The sequence below is a fragment of the Rhinopithecus roxellana genome, chromosome 17, assembly GCF_007565055.1.
Source record: "Rhinopithecus roxellana isolate Shanxi Qingling chromosome 17, ASM756505v1, whole genome shotgun sequence".
NCBI lineage: Eukaryota > Metazoa > Chordata > Mammalia > Primates > Cercopithecidae > Rhinopithecus > Rhinopithecus roxellana.
In genome coordinates, this window is record NC_044565.1 from 47,060,042 (window position 1) to 47,076,618 (window position 16,577).

At 47.3% G+C, this 16,577-nt stretch overlaps 1 protein-coding gene across 1 annotated transcript in view; it reads right to left on the reverse strand.

Moving 5' to 3' along the window:
• ARHGAP39 (Rho GTPase activating protein 39) overlaps positions 1-16,577 on the reverse strand; it is a 153,929-nt gene that overhangs the window by 117,751 nt on the left and 19,601 nt on the right. The window lies entirely within an intron of this gene.

Sequence of the window (16,577 nt, forward strand, 5' to 3'; positions counted from 1 at the left end):
AGGAGATCGAGACCATTCTGGCTAACATGGTGAAATCCCATCTCCACTAAAAATACAAAAAAAAAAAAATTTGCCAGGTGTGGTGGTGGGTGCCTGTAGTCCCAACTACTTGGGAGGCTGAGGCAGGAGAATGGTGTGAACTCAGGAGGCAGAGCTTGCAGCAAGCCGAGATCACACCACTGCACTCCAGCCTGGATGAGAGAGTGAGACTCCATCTCAGAAAAGTAATAGTAAAAAATAATAGAAATGACAAAGGTGTCCAGGTGCTGTGGCTCACATCTGTAATCCCAGCACTTTGGGAGGCCAAGGCAGACGGATCACTTGAGGTCAGAAGTTCAAGACCAGCTTGGCCAACGTGGTAAAACCCTGTCTCCACTAAAAATACAAAAATTAGCTGGGTGTGGTAGCACACGCCTGTAATCCCAGCTACGCGGGAGGCTGAGGTTGCAGTGAGCTGAGATTGCACCACTGCACTCCAACCTGGGCAACAAAATGAGATCAACTCAAAAAAAAACAAGCAATGATGAAGGGAATGTTATCACTGACCCCACAGAAATAAAAATAACCATCAGAAACTACTATGAAAACCTCGATGCACATAAAATAGAAAGCCTAGAAGAGATGGGTAAATTCCTGGATGTGCCTGTAATTCCAGCACTTTGGAAAGCCGAGGTAGGTGGATCATGAGGTCAGGAGTTCGAGACCAGCCTGACCAACATGGTGAAACCCTGTCTCTACCAAAAATATAAAAACTAGCCCGGCATGGTGGTGCACGCCTGTAATCCCAGCTACTTGGAAGGCTGAGCCAGGAGAATTGCTTGAATCCAGGAGGCGGAGGTTGCAGTGAGCCGAGATTGTGCCACTGCAGCCTGGGCAATAGAGCAAGACTCTGTCTTGGAAAAAAAAGAAAAAAAAAATTCCTGGACACATACACCCTCCCAAGACTGAACTAGGAAGAAACTGATTCCCTAAACAGACAATTAACAAGCTCCGAGATGGAATCAGTAATAGCTTACCATCCAAAAAAAGCCTAGGACCTGATGGATTCACAGCCAAATTCTACCCAATGTACAAAGAAGAGCTGATCCCGTTCCTACTGAAACTATTCCAAAAAATTGAGGAGGAGGGATTCCTTCTCAAGTCATTCAATGAGGCCAGCATCATCCTGATACCAAAACCTGGCAGAGGCACAACAACAAAAAATATATATATTCAGACCAACATCCTTGATGCACATTGATGCAAAAATCCTCAATAAAAGACTTGCGAACTGAATTCAGCAGCACATCAGAAAACGAATCCATTAAAATCAAGCAGGCTTCATCCCCGGGATGTAAGGTTGGTTCAACACATGCAAATCAATAAATGTGATTCATCAAATAAACAGGACTAAAGACAAAAACCACATGATTATCTCAATAGATGCAGAAAAGGGCTTCAATAAAATTCAACAACTGCTCACGTTAAAAACTCTCAGGCCAGGCGCAGTGGCTCATGCCTGTAATCCCAGCACTTTGGGAGGCGGAGGTGGGCGGATCACCTGAGGTCGGGAGTTTGAGACCAGCCTGACCAACACGGAGAAACCTTATCTCTACTAAAAATACAAAATCAGCCTGGTGTGGTGGTACATGCCTGTAATCTCAGCTACTCAGGAGGCTGAGGCAGGAGAATCGCTTGAACCTGGGAGGTTGAGGTTGCAGTGAGCCGAGATCACACCATTGCACTCCAGTCTAGGCAAAAAGAGCAAAACTCTATCTCAAAAAAAAAAAAAAAAAAAACCTCTCAATAAACCAAGTATTGAAGGATCATACCTCAAAATAATAAGAGCCATCTGTGACAAACCCACAGCCACATTATACTGAATGGTAAAAGCTGGAACCATCCCCTTGAAAACCAGCACAAGGATGCCCTCTCTCACCACTCCTATTAAACATAATATTGGAAGTCCTAGCCAGAGCAATCGGGCAAGAGAAAGAAAGAAAGGACATCCAAATAGGACGAGAGGAAGTCAAACTATCCCTGTTTGCAGAGGACATGATTGTATATCTAGAAAACCCCATAGTCTCAGCCCAAAAGCTCCTTCATCAAACGAAGCTGATAACAACTTCATCAAAGTTTCAGGATACAAAAATTAATGTCCAAAAAATCACTAGCATTCCTAAACACCAACAATAGCCAAGCCGAGAGTCAAATCAGGAAGGCAATGCCATTCACAAATGCCACAAAAACACTAAAATACCTAGGAATACAGTTAACCAGGGAGGTGAAAGATCTCTAATATGAGAATTATAAAACACTGCTCAAAGAAATCAGAGAAAACATAAACAAATAGAAAAACATCCCATGCTCATGGATAGGAAGAATCAGTATCATGAAAATGGCCATACTCTCCAAAGAAATTTACAGATTCAATGCTATTCCTAACAAACTACCAATGACATTCTTCACAAAACTAGAAAAATAATTTTTAAATTCATATGCAGCCGGGTGCAGTGGCTCATGCCTGTAACCCTAGCACTTTGGGAGGCTGAGGTGGGTGAATCACCTAAGGTTGGGAGTTTGTGACTAGCCTGGCCAACATGGTGAAACCCCATCTCTACCAAAAATTCAAAAAGTAGCTAGGCGTGGTAGCGCACACCTCTAATCTCAGCTACTCGGGAGGCTGAGTGAGGCAGGAGAATCACTTGAACCTAGGAGGCAGAGATTGCAGTGATCTGAGATCACATCACTGCACTCCAGCCTGGATGACAGAGAGAGACTCTGTCTCAAAAAAAAAAAAAAATTAAAAATAAACAAACACATTCATATGGAACCACAAGAGTCCAAATAGACAAGGCAATCCTAAGCAAAAAGAAGCTGGAGGCATCATGTTACCTGACTTCAAATTATACTACAGAGCTACAGTATCCAAAACAGGATGGTACTGGTACAAAAACAGGCACCAATGGAACAGAATGGCAAACCCATACACCACAAACAAAAATCAACTCAAGATGGATTAAAGACTTAAATGTAAAACACAAAACTATAAAAACCCTGGAAGACAACCTAGGCAATATCATCATGGACACAGGAATAGGCAAAGATTTCATAACAAAGATACAAAAAGCAATTGCAACAAAAGCAAAAACTGATAAATGAGATCTAATTAAATGAGCTTCTGCACAGCAAAAGAAACTATCAACAGAGTAAACAGACAACCTATAGAATGGGAGAAAATATTTGCAAACTATGCATCTGACAAAGATCTAATACCCAGCATCTATAAGAACTTAAAAACAAATTTACAAGAGAAAAATAATCCCATTAAAAAGTGAACAAATGACATGAACAGCGAAACATGTGGCCAACAAGCATATAAAAATGCTCAATAGCATTGATATTCGAAAACTATGAATCAAAACCACAATGAGATGCGATCCACACCAGCCAGAATGGCTATTGATAAAAAGTAAAACAAGTAACAGATGCCAGTGAGGGTGTGGAGAGAAGAGAACAGTTAACGCTGTTGGTGGGAGTGTAAATTAGTTCAGCCACTGTGGAAAGCAGTATTCCTCAAAGAGCTAAAAGCAGAACTATCATGTGACCCAGCAATTCCATTACCGGGTATACGCCCAGAGGAACAGAAATCATTCTACCATAAAGATACACGCACACGAATGTTCACTGCAGCACTATTCACAACAGCAAAGACACAGAATCAACCTAAATGTCCATCAATGACAGACGGGATTTTTTAAATGTGGTACATAAACACCATGGAATACTATGCAACTATAAAAAAGAAGAAGACCACGTCCTTTGCAGGAACATGGATGGAGCTGGAGGCGATTATTCTTAGCAAACTAACACAGGAACAAAAAACCAAATACCACATGTTCTTACTTGTAGGTGGGAGATAAATGATGAGAATTCATGAACACAAAGAAGGAAACCAACGGACACCAGGGTTCACCTGAGGGTGGAGGGTGGGGATGAGGCAGGGAGAGGAGTGTAAAGGATAACTACTGGGTACTGGGCTTAATACTTGGGTGATGAAATAATCTGTACAACAAACCCCTGTGACATGAGTTCACCTGTGTAACAAACTTTCACATGTACCCCCGAACCTAAAATAAAAGTTTAAAAAAAAGTAGCCGAGGATAAGTCCAATTTCTCAGGTTCTCAACATGATTTTAATGTGCAGCCAAGGTTGAAAATTATTGAAATATGAGGCCAGGCGCAGTGGCTCACACCTGTAAATCCCAGCACTTTGGGAGGCGAGGCGGGCAGATCACCTGAAGTCAGGAGTTTGAGGCCAGCCTGATCAACATAGCGAAATTCCATCTTGACTAAAAATACAAAGTAGTCGGGCTTGGTGGCCTGTGGCTGTAATCCCAGCTACTCGGGAGGCTGAGGCAGGAGAATCACCTGAACCTGGGAAGTGGAGGTTGGCAGTGAGCCGAGATTGTGCCATTGCACGGCAACCTGGGCAACAAGAGCAAAACTCTGTCTCAGAAAAATATATAAAAGAAAATTATTGAAGTATGAAATAGAAATCCAGGCAAAAAACACTAATAGGAAACCACAGAAACCACAAATAGTAAAAGAACAGTCCATCAAGTTATAAACACGCACAACACCATGCCTGGCGTCTGCCTGCTTGGGAGCTACTGAAATGGAAAAAGGAAGCCCCTTCGATGCAAGCACAAGCTTCTCCATCTTCCTGTCAGACACCTGCTTGCACTGAGAACCCCCACAAACACTGGCCATCAGAAACTCTGAAATACCCATGCCTAACCCTCTCGATCTCATCAAACCTGCAGTTAAGATTCCTATGCAGAAAACTGATCTAGAAGAATCGAAGGACCTTCCTTACAGTGGAGAGGGAGCCAGAGCTGGACTTGTTCTCCTGTTGTAACAACTAGAAATTGTATGAATGTGAAAAACCTGGTGCCGAAAAGGGAAACGAACAAGGTGAAACCCCGCTCCCAGCCCGGCTCTGTGCAGGCACTTTCCAGACCACCGTCTGGGCAGAGCCCACTGCTTGATGTGACCACTGAAAGGAGGGGACAGTAGTGAACCCAAAGGTGACAAATGGAATTATGCAAACTAAAGCCCAATGGAAGATGAACACCGACCTACAGGACAATATGAAGCACCCCAACATATATATAACTGGAAGCCCTTATGCAAAATAAAGGGAGAAGACAGTAAAAGTAGTCGAAAAAATAATGGTCAAAATTTTTCCATATTTGAGACCAGGCACAGTGGCTCACACTTGTAATCTTAGCACTTTTGGAGGCCGAGGCAGGTAGATTGCTTGAGCCCAGAAGTGTGGGACCAGCCTGGGCAACATGGCGAAACCCCGTCTCTACAAAACACACAAAAAGTACCTGGGCATGGCAGCAGGTGCTTGGAGTCCCAGTTACTCAGGAGCTGAGGTGGGAGGATCAATTGACCCTGGGAGGTGGAGGCTGCAGTAAGCTGTGATCACACCACTGCATTCCAGCCTGAGTGACAGAACAAGACCCTGTCAAAAAAAACTTTTTCCAAATTTGATGAAAACTGTTGCTGGCAGCAGCCACTCAAGATGGCCTGCTGCTGCCATCATGCCGGCTGCAACAGGGAGGCGTGGTGAGGGCTGCACACTCCATGGAGCTGGCAGGAGCCGGGACAAGCAGGAGCCCCGCCCCTTCTGAGTTGGGGTAGGAGCTCCCCCTGGTGCTGCTGTAGCTGCCCAAGCTGCTGCTGCACACCCAGGCCCCCTGCTCCATGGAGCAGGTGGAAGCCCTGCCCTCCTGGGCAGTGCTGCAGCCACCCAAGTTGTGGCTGCAGATCTGAGCCTCCCTGTGTTCTTGGGGGGCTGGGAGCAGGCAAGAGCCCTGTCCTCCCAGGTGCTGCTGCAGCCGCTCAAACCATGGCTATAGACCCAGCCTCCTGCTCCACGGAGCAGGCAGGAGCCCCGTCCCGCTAGGCGCAGCTGCAGCCAACCAAACCACAGCTGCAGACTCAGGCATCCCTGCACTCTTGGGGGCCCAGGAAGGCCCCCTACTCTTGCAGACTCAGAAGTGCCCACTCCCACTGCCTGGCTTCTCCCTGCTGTCAGCTCACACTCCAGTCTTGGAGCAAAGTTGTGTGTGAGCCCAGGCACCATGAACAGCAGCAGGAAGCAGACAGATTCCTGAGTGGAAGGGGGCAGGTCCCTGGTGAGGCCCCACCGCAAGCCAGAGATGGCCGGAAGGCTAGGGGCTGGGCTGCCAGTCCCATGGACTGGAGTGGGAACTTGTGGTGCCTTTTCTGGACCCACTCATGGCCACCCATGGACCAATCGGTGTGCAATTCCTCCCCTCTGAGGCCCATAAAAGCCCCAGGATCAGCCAGAGCTGAGCAGACAACAGGACAGCCAGCTGAAGAGAGGAGCTACCCTCTCCACTGAGAGCTTCAGAGACCTGCAGAGACGCCGGGACTACTGGCTGCAAAGAGGAGCAAACCAATCCAGGGCTTCCTCTCTGCTAGGAGTTGCGCAGATGTTGGGATGGCCAGCTACAGAGGGGAGCTACCCACTCCAGGCCCCCTCTCTGCTGAAAACTGAAGAGACGACAGGATAACCTGCCTGCAGAGAGGAGCTACCCACTGTGGGTCTCCTCTGAGCTAACACTCAATAAGGCTCCTCTTCGTCTTGCTCACCCTCCGCTTGTCTGCATACCTCATTCTTCCTGGATGCAGGACAAGAACTTGGGCAAAGGCGCCACTGGCCACAGAGGTTTCTGGCCAGAAGAGCAACTCCCCAAAGACCCCGTAACACGACGGATGTAACAAACTTGATGAATGCCAAACAGGAAAACACCAGACCAAAGTTCAGTCTTATCAAATTGACACAAACCAGAGAGAGAAAACCTCTCATCAAAAGCAATACACAAAAGAAGAAAGGGAACAGCATCTCTAAAATGCTAAATCAAACAAAACTATCAACCTAGAATCCCATGCCCAGTTAAAACATTCTTAAAAAATGAAACCAAAAACAAAGTTCTTTTCTTCCTGAAAAACATAAGAGAATTAGTTGCCAACAGACACATACTAAAAGAAATACAAAATGAATTTCTTCAGGCAAAAAGATAATACTGGATAAAAACCTAAATATGTAAAATGTAATAAAGAGCGCCTGACATAGCAAATAAGAAGAAGAAGAAAAAAAGGCCAGGTGTAGCGGCTCATGCCTGTAATCCCAACACCGTGAGAGGCTGAGGTAGGAGAATCGCTTGAGCCCAGGAGTTCAAGACCACCCTGCTCAACATAGCGAGACCCCATTTTTACAAAATTTTAAAAAATAAAAAGCAAATGTTTTCTCATTTTTAAATGCATGTGATTAAGAGGGTCAATTCATCAAGATTATGTAACAATCCTAAATGAGTATGCCTGGTCTAATAACACAGCTTCAAAACACATGGAAAAAAAAGTATGGAACTTCAAGAAGGGGCAAATTCAAAAGTTAGTCTAAGGGGCCAGGCATGGTGGCTCATGCCTGTAATCCTAGCACTTTGGGAGGCTGGGGTGGGTGGATCACTCACTTGAGGTCAGGAATTTGAGACCAGTCTGGCCAACATGGCAAAACCCTGTCTCTATTAAAAATATAAAAAATTATCCAGGCGTGGTGGCACACACCTGTAATCCCAGCTACTCGGGAGGCTGAGATAGGAGAATCACTTGGACCCAGGAGGCAGAGGTTGCAGTGAGCTGTGATGGTGCCACTGCACTCCATCCTGAATGACAGAGCAAGACTCCACCTCAAAAAAAAAAAAAAAAGTTAGTCTAAGGGTATATAAGACTGGATCTCTATCAATCCTTTTTAGCTGACATTTACAAAATGAGTTAATTAGATGAAATGGATAAATTCCTTGAACAACACAAACTACCAAAAATCACTCATGAAGAAATAGGTAACTTGATAGCCAATGTATCTATTTAATAAATTGAATTTGTAGGTTAAGACCTTCCGACAAAGAAAACTCCGGGCCAAGATGACTGCACTGGTGAATATTTAAGAAAAATAATTAAAACTAAACATTTAAGAAAAATAATTTTGGCCTAGCATGGTAGCTCATGCCTGTAATTCCAGCACTTTTGCAGGCCAAGGCGGGTAGATTGTTTGAGTTCAAGACCAGTCTTTGAAAAAAATAAATTAAATAGGCCGGGTGTGGTGGCTCAAGCCTGTAATCCCAGCACTTTGGGAGGCTGAGACGGGCGGATCACGAGGTCAGGAGATCAAGACCATCCTGGCTAACACGGTGAAACCCATCTCTACTAAAAAATACAAAAAACTAGCCGGGCGTGGTGGTGGGCGCCTGTAGTCCCAGCTACTTGGGAGGCTGAGGCAGGAGAATGAAATGAACCTGGGAGGTGGAGCTTGCAGTGAGCTGAGATCGCGCCACTGCACTCCAGCCTGAGAGACAGCGAGATTCTGTCTCAAAAAAAAAATATATATATATATATATAAATATATATTTTTTTAAATAAAAATAACAACATAACAATAAAAGATAATACAAATTTTTAAATATGGCATAACAGCTATTTACATAGTGTTAACACTGCATTGGATATTTAAATTAATCTAAGGATGATTTAAAGTATACAGGATGATATGTATAGGTTATATATCAGTATTACAGCATTTCTTTCTTTCATTTTTTTTTTTTTTCTTGAGACAGAGTCTCGCTCTGTTGCCCAGGCTGGAGTGCAGTGGCGCGATCTTGCCTCAATGCAAGCTCCGCCTCCTGGGTTCATGCAATTCTCCTGCCTCAGCCTCCCGAGTAGCTGGGACTACAAGCACCCGCCACTATGCCCGGCTAATTTTTTGTACTTTTAGTAGAGATGGGGTTTCACTGTGTTAGCCAGGATGGTCTCGATCTCCTGACCTCGTGATCCGCCTGCCTCAGCCTCCCAATGTGTTGCAATTATAGGCGTGAGCCACGTGCCTGGCCTTTTTTTTTTTTTTTTGAGATGCGGTTTTGCTCTTTTTGCCCAGGCTGGAGTGAAATGGCGTGGTCTTGGCTTACTGCAACCTCCGCCTCCCAGGTTCAGGTGATTCTCCTGCCTTAGCCTCCCAAGTAGCTGGAATTACAGGTGCCCACCACCACATCCAGCTAATTTTTTTTTTTTTTTTGAGATGGAGTTTTGCTCTTGTTGCCCAGGCTGGAGTACAATGCTGCAATCTTGGCTCACTGCAACCTCTGCCTCCTGGGTTCAAGCGATTCTCCTGCCTCAGCCTCATGAGTAGCTGGGATTACAGGCATGCGCCACCATGCCCAGCTAATTTTGTATTTTTTAGTAGAGATGGGATTGCTCCATGTTGGTCAGGCTGCTCTCAAACTCCTGACCTCAGGTGATCTGCCCACCTCAGCCTCCCAAGGTGCTGGGATTACAGGTGTGAGCTACTGTGCCTGGCCACTACAGCATTTTTTAATCAGGGACTTGATCGTTGAATTTTGGTATCCACAGGGTGTCCTAAAACCATTCCCCATGGACACTGAGGGATGACTGTGTATCATAACAAACAGCAAAAGATTGACTGCTTTCCCCACCCTACTCTTACATGACACATTACCGGAGGTACAAGCCAGTGCAACAAGGCAAGAAAAAAAAAGGTAGAAGGATTAGGAAAGAAAAAATAAAACTATATTCATAGACAAAATGATGATATATGTAAAAAAATTAAAACATTACATATTAATGTTTAATATTGGGGTAAATATTAAATTTAATCAACATTAGAAATAAATGTGGCAAAATACATGCACTGAGTACTACAAAGTACTGATGGAAGACATTTAAAAGGACCTGAATCATGGGGAGGTGTACCAGTTTCATGGATGTGGCAGCCCAACAGGGTTAGGGTGTAATAGCTCCACTGTCTTTCTGTCCAATCCTATTCTGTTCATTCACTCCACAGGTGCTAATCCCAAAAGCACTCCCCAGTGAACTTCCTAAAGACAAATCAATTCAGTGTCCACTTCCCAGAGAACTCAACACAAACAGCAATTAGTAATACACATTGTAAAGGACATAATTACTGTAATCAAAATGACAGGCAGCTAGAAAACCAGCAACATGCTGACCACAGCCATTAACCTATCACCAGCCTAACCACACATTCACACCCTGAAGGCTTGGAGGAAACATCTGGTAACTCCCAACATGTGCTGGGAAGCTGCTCATTTGAAGAATGCTTCTTAACACAATTAGATATGATCATACGACGTTGCCTTTTTCAATAGTTTTTGACCTACAGAAAACTAAAGTTTCACGTGTTCGACTTTCTATTTCCATTGAGTCCCGTCTTTTTTTTTTTTTTTTTTTTTTTTGAGACGGAGTCTTGCTCTGTCGCCCAGGCTGGAGTGCAGTGGCCGGATCTCAGCTCACTGCAAACTCCACCTCCCGGGTTCACGCCATTCTCCTGCCTCAGCCTCCCAAGTAGCTGGGACTATAGGCGCCCGCCACCTCGCCCAGCTAGTTTTTTGTATTTTTAGTAGAGACGGGGTTTCACCGTGTTGGCCAGGATGGTCTCAATCTCCTGACCTCGTGATCCGCCTGTCTCGGCCTCCCAAAGTGCTGGGATTACAGGCTTGAGCCACCGCACCCAGTCCCCATTGGGTCCTGTCTTAACCACGACCAAGCGTCTCTGAGGCCGAAGAGTGCCCACTTTTCAATCACACCAGCCCTCTGATCTAAGAGTGGAGGGACAAGTGTTATTTCTAAGTCAATGTTCCAAGTTCAAGCCTAATTGGAGGACATTTCCTAGACTATTTCATGGGACCTAAACAAAGCAATCAGAGAATCCCAAACAATTTTTTGCCAAATCCTCTGGCCTGGGCTCCTTTGCTGGCTCTGCTGCTCTGCCACCCCTTCACAGCTCACCGACCCACGCTCTCTGCAGAGCTAAGCTAACCATAGATTCTCTCATCCCCATTCTCTGGTTGCCTTGAGGGGTCCACTTATTCATGCCCCACTCCAACTGTGGGATGCCCCAAGACGCATTTCTCTCTACATGCTATCCTTTGAACTCCTCATTCTGTTCCCCCAGTCTCCATTATAATCCCTCTGCAGCTAAGTCCCAATTCTCTACCCAACCACCTCTCTCCCAAATGCCAGGTTCACCTCCCTTTACAAATGCCAGATGGACATTCCTCAGGTGGTGTTCCCTCACCTGCATCGCAATGCTACTCCTCCCCAAATCACTTTTCCCAGCCACCACATGCACTTGCACTGTGCATCTATTTCTGTCCACAGTACATGCCACTCTGCCCCGACCCCTGGGTCAAAGGTGTGGAATGGTCCCATGTCTCCTCCTCCTGGGCCCTAGGTCTCTGCCACTGTTCATCCCATCTAGGGTACATCAGCGTCAGCTCTGCAGCACCTGTTCCCACAAGCCTGAATGGTCTCTCACAAATTCAAGACCGAATTCCCTCTTGCTGGCCTCTGGTTAAATAACATAAGATTATTCATGCTTTCAGCCTCCCCTAACCCCATCTCACCCCTACTACCACATTCAAGAATCTCCAAAAAAGCCAGCCAAGGTCACATCACTTTCATCATGATAAGCACTCGCTGGTGCCTCTAAAATAAAGGGACACTCCTTGCACGAGCACATTCCTTAGAACTGCACTGTGCCACACACTAGTCACTTGCCACTGTGCTTATTTAAAGGAAAGTTGAGTGACATTTAATACTCAGTCTTGCAAGCCATGATTCAGTGCTCAGCAGTCACACACAGGACAGCAGGCTCTAGAAAACACTTCTCTCAGGATCTTGGGCCAGACTGACTTCCTACTTCTGCTCTGTTCCAGTAAAAACCATCTCTAAATAAATAAATAAATAATTTTTTAACAGGCCAAGTGGGTGGCTTATCCCTGTAATCCCAGCACTTTGGGAGGCCGAGGCAGGCAGATCACTTGAGGTCAGGAGTTTGAGACCAGCCTGGCCAACATGGTGAAATCCCATCTCTACTAAAAATACAAAAAAAACTTAGCTGGGAGTGGTGGTTGCACGCCTGTAGTCCCAGCTACTCGGGACGCTGAGGCAGGAGAATCGCTTGAACCTGGGAGGTGGAGGTTTGCAGTGAGCTGAGATTGTGCCATTGCACTCCAGCCTGGGTGACAGTGAGACTCTTGTCTCAAAAAAAAAAAATATAGGCATGGTGTCACATGACTCTGTAGTTCCAGCTACTCAGGAGACTAAGGCGGGAAGATCACCTGTGCCCAGGAGACGGAGGCTGCAGTCCAACCTGGCTGCAGGCAGCCCTCTCAGCACCGCCGTGAAAACACATGCAGTATCACACAGGGTCCCAGCAGCTTCACCCACTCCTGGACCACCACGGCCCCTTCACACACATGCAGTGTGGATCGGAGGAGGCCGTTCCACTCTACACACACAAGGCTCCCAAAGCTCTGTGAGCAACATCTCAGCCTCTCCCTGGCTCCTCTTCACGTATTCGCGCATGATACTCCTGCTAGGCCAGCGCAGAGGTGGGCTCCACACGCCAGCCACCTGGCCTCAGTCTCTTTCCTTCTAACAGGAACAGCACCCTCACTCCTGTGATATTCTCAACTCTCTTGGGCCCATGCTTACCTGGCAAACACCTGTGGTTAACCCAGCACTACCCATCCACACCTGCCGCTAAACACACCCAGGGGAAAACAGCCTCTAACCAGCCTTCCCCTTTCTCCCTCCCAATCTTCACACCAGCCCAGGGCCTGAGGCCATCTGGCCACCTTAACACCCTGGTGGTCAGGCTGGTCTCCTGCCCTCAACTGATCTGCCCACCTCAGCCTCCCAAAATACTGAGATTACAGGTGGGAGCCACCACATGAATGAATGAATGAACGAGACAGGGTCTGCTCTGTTGCCCAGGCTGGAGTGCAGTGGTGCAATCACAGCTCACTGCAGCCTTGGGCCGCTACCTGCCTTCCCATTATCCACCTTGGACCCTTCCCGTGTCTCCATTATCCACCTTGAACTGCTCCCTCCTCCCCATTATCCACCTTGAACTGCTCCCTCCTCCCCATTATCCACCCTGGACCACTCCCCCTCCCCATTATCCATCTTGGACCGCTCCCCACTCCCCATCATCCACCTTGGACGGCTCCCCACTCCCCATTATCCACCTTGGGCAGCTCCCTCCTCCCCTTTATCCACCTTGGACCGCTCTCCCGTCAGCATTACCCACCTTGAACCCCTCCTTCCTCCACATTGCCCACCTTGGACTGCTCCCCCTCTCCCTTATCCACCTTAGGCAACTACCCGCTTCCCCATTATCAACCTTGGACCACTCCCCACTCCCCGTTATCCATCTTGGACCATGCCCCCTCCCAATTATCCACCTTGGACCACTCTCCACTCCCCATTATCCACCTTGGACCATTCCTCCTCCCCATTATCTGCTTTGGGCTGCTCTCCACTCCTATTATCCACTACCCGCCTCTCCATTATCCAGCTTGGAACGCTCCCCACTCCCCATTATCCACCTTGGACCACTCCCTACTTACCTACCTTGGGCCTCTCCCCATCCCCATTATTCACCCTGGACCGCTCCCCATGCCCCATTATTCACCTTGGGTCACTCCCTCCTCCCCATTATTTACCTTGGACTGGTCCCCCTCCCCATTACCCACCTTGGGCCCCTCCTCGCCTCCCCATTATCCATCTTGGGTTACTCTCCACCCCCCATTATCCACCTTGGACCGCACCCTCCTCCCCGGTTAACCTTCCTCATTTGGTCTTTTGGTCACTAAAGCCTCTGTTTGTATTGCTATAAAGGAATACTTGAATCTGGGTGATTTATTTTTTAAAAAAGGGTTTATTTGGCTCACGGTTCTGCAGGCTGTACAGGAAGCACAGTGCCAGCATCTGCTTCTGGTGAGGCCTCAGGAAGCTTCCACTCCTGGCAGACGGGAATGAGAGCTGGCATGTGGAGATCACACAATAAGAGATGGAACAAGAGAGGGATAGCTCTCGAGGGAACTGAGGGAGAAGTCCCTCCTGAGAGAACAGACCAAGCCACTCATGAGGGAGCCACCCCATGTCTCAAACGCCTCCCACCAGGCCCCACATCCAACACTGGGGATTAAACTTCAACACAAGACTTGGCGGGACTGAACAAACCATAGCCAACCACAGCAGCCTCCTTCCTACTCCTGGACCTCACGTGGCAGGAGGCTCCACGCTCAGCCCCACGCATCCTCTCCAGCTACACCCATTCCCCGAGAGGCCTCCCCTAAGGCTCAGGCGGGCCCTTCATCTCTATGCTCGGGATTTACCAACTGACACTCCATGGACAACTTCTGACCACCATCTTCAATGTTTCAGGCTCGTAAATGCAGCATGACCAAACTGAACTCCTGGGCTTCTACCAGGAAATTTTACTGGTTAACTTCAAGATAGGTGCAGAAAACTCAATAAGCAAGATTAAAACAAATGAGGAGCCAGGTGCAGTGGCTCATGCCTGTAATCCCAGCACTTTGGGAGGCTGAGGTAGGCGGATCACTTGAGATCGGGAGTTCAAGACCAGCCTGGCCAACATGGTGAAACCCTGTCTCTACTAAAAATACAAAAATTAGCTGGGCATAGTGGTGTGCACCTGTAGTCACAGCTACTCGGGAGGCTGAGGTGAGAGAATCGCTTGAACCCAGGAGGTGGAGGCTGCAGTAGGCTGAGATCATGCCACTGAAATCCAGCCTGGGTGACAGAGTGAGACTCTGTCCCCCCCCCAAAAAAAAGAAAAAAAAATGAGGACAAAAATAAAAACTATTTCCAGAGTCCAACAGCCTATCACCTCCACCACTGCCACCTGGGTAGAGCCTGGGTTGCTGTGGTCAACTTCTAACTGATCTCCTCCCTCCCTCCACATGGCAGCCAGCAGGATCCTTTTAAAACAGACAAGGCAGCAGTTTTTCCTAGCTTTGGGTGGTGGCCACTGCCCAACTTCGGCTTCCATTCGGCTTGCCCATGGAGGGCAAGGCCACTTAAACAGTGGCCCCAGGACTCCACCACTTCCCGCCTCAGCACCCAGCTGCTAGCCCCAGAGAGGCAGGCCATCCAATGTGTGGTGGAAGATGGAAATGCAGGACTCAGCCATGGTGATGTGGTTTGGCTGTGTCCCCACTCAAATCTCAACTTGAATTCTATCTCCTAGAATTCCCACATGTTGTGGGAGGGAGCCAGGAGGAGGTAATTGAATCATGAGGGCTGGTCTTTCCTGTGCTATTCTTGCAATAGTGAGTAAGTCTCACGAGATCTGAATGGTTTATCAGAGGCTTCCACTTTGCTTCTTCCTTAATTTTTCTTGCCACTACCATGTAAGAAGTGCCTTTCACCACCCGCCATGATTCTGAGGGCTCCCCAGCCACATGGAACTGTAAGTCCAATTAAACTTCTTTTTGTTCCCAGTCTCGGGTATGTCTTTATCAACAGCATGAAAATGGACTAATACAGTAAATTGGTACTTGAGTGGGGCGTTGCTGAAAGATACCTGAAAATGTGGAAACTATTTTGGAACTGGGTAATAGGCAGAGGCTGGAACAGTCTGGAGGGCTCAGAAGAAGACAGGAAAATGTGGGAAAGTTTGGAGCCTCCTAGAGGCTTGTTGAATGGTTGACAATAATGCTAATAGTGATACGAATAAGGTCCAGGCTGAGGTGGTCTCAGATGGAGATGAGGAACTTTTTGGGAACTGGAGCAAAGGTGACTCTTGTTATGTTTTAGCAAAGAGACTGACAGCATTTTGCCCCTGCCCTAGAGATCTGTGGAACTTTGAACTTGTGAGAGATGACTTAGGGTATCTGGCAGAAGAAATCTCTAAGCAGCAAAGCATTCAAAAGGTGACTTGGGTGCTATTAAAAGCATTCCACTTTAAAAGGTAAACAGAGCATAGGCCAGGCGCGGTGGCTCAAGCCTGTAATCCCAGCACTTTGGGAGGCCGAGACGGGCGGATCACGAGGTCAGGAGATCGAGACCATCCTGGCTGACACGGTGAAACCTCGTCTCTACTAAAAAAATACAAAAACTAGGAGGGCAAGGTGGCGGGCGCCTGTAGTCCCAGCTACTCGGGAGGCTGAGGCAGGAGAATGGCGTAAACCCGGGAGGCGGAACTTGCAGTGAGCTGAGATCTGGCCACTGCACTCCAGCCCGGGCAACAGAGCGAGACTCCGCCTCAAAAAAAAAAAAAAAAAAAAAAAAAAAAGGTAAACAGAGCATAAAACTTCAGAAAATTGCAGCCTGATGATGCAGTAGAAAAGAAAAACTCATCTTCTGAGGAGAAATTCAAGCCAACAACAGAAATTTGCATAAGTAGCAAGGAGCTGAATGTTAATCCCCAAGACCACGGGGAAAATGTCTCCAGGCCATATCAGAGACCTTCCTGGCAGCCCCTGCCATCACAGGTGCAGAGGCCCAGGAGGAAAAAGTAGTTTCGTGGGCCAGGTCCAGGGTTCCTGTGCTATGTGCAGCCTAGGGACTTGGTGCCCTCTGTCCCAGCCTCTCCAATCGTGGCTGAAAGAGACCAACATAAAGCTCGGGCTGTGGCTTCAGAGGGTGGAAGCCCT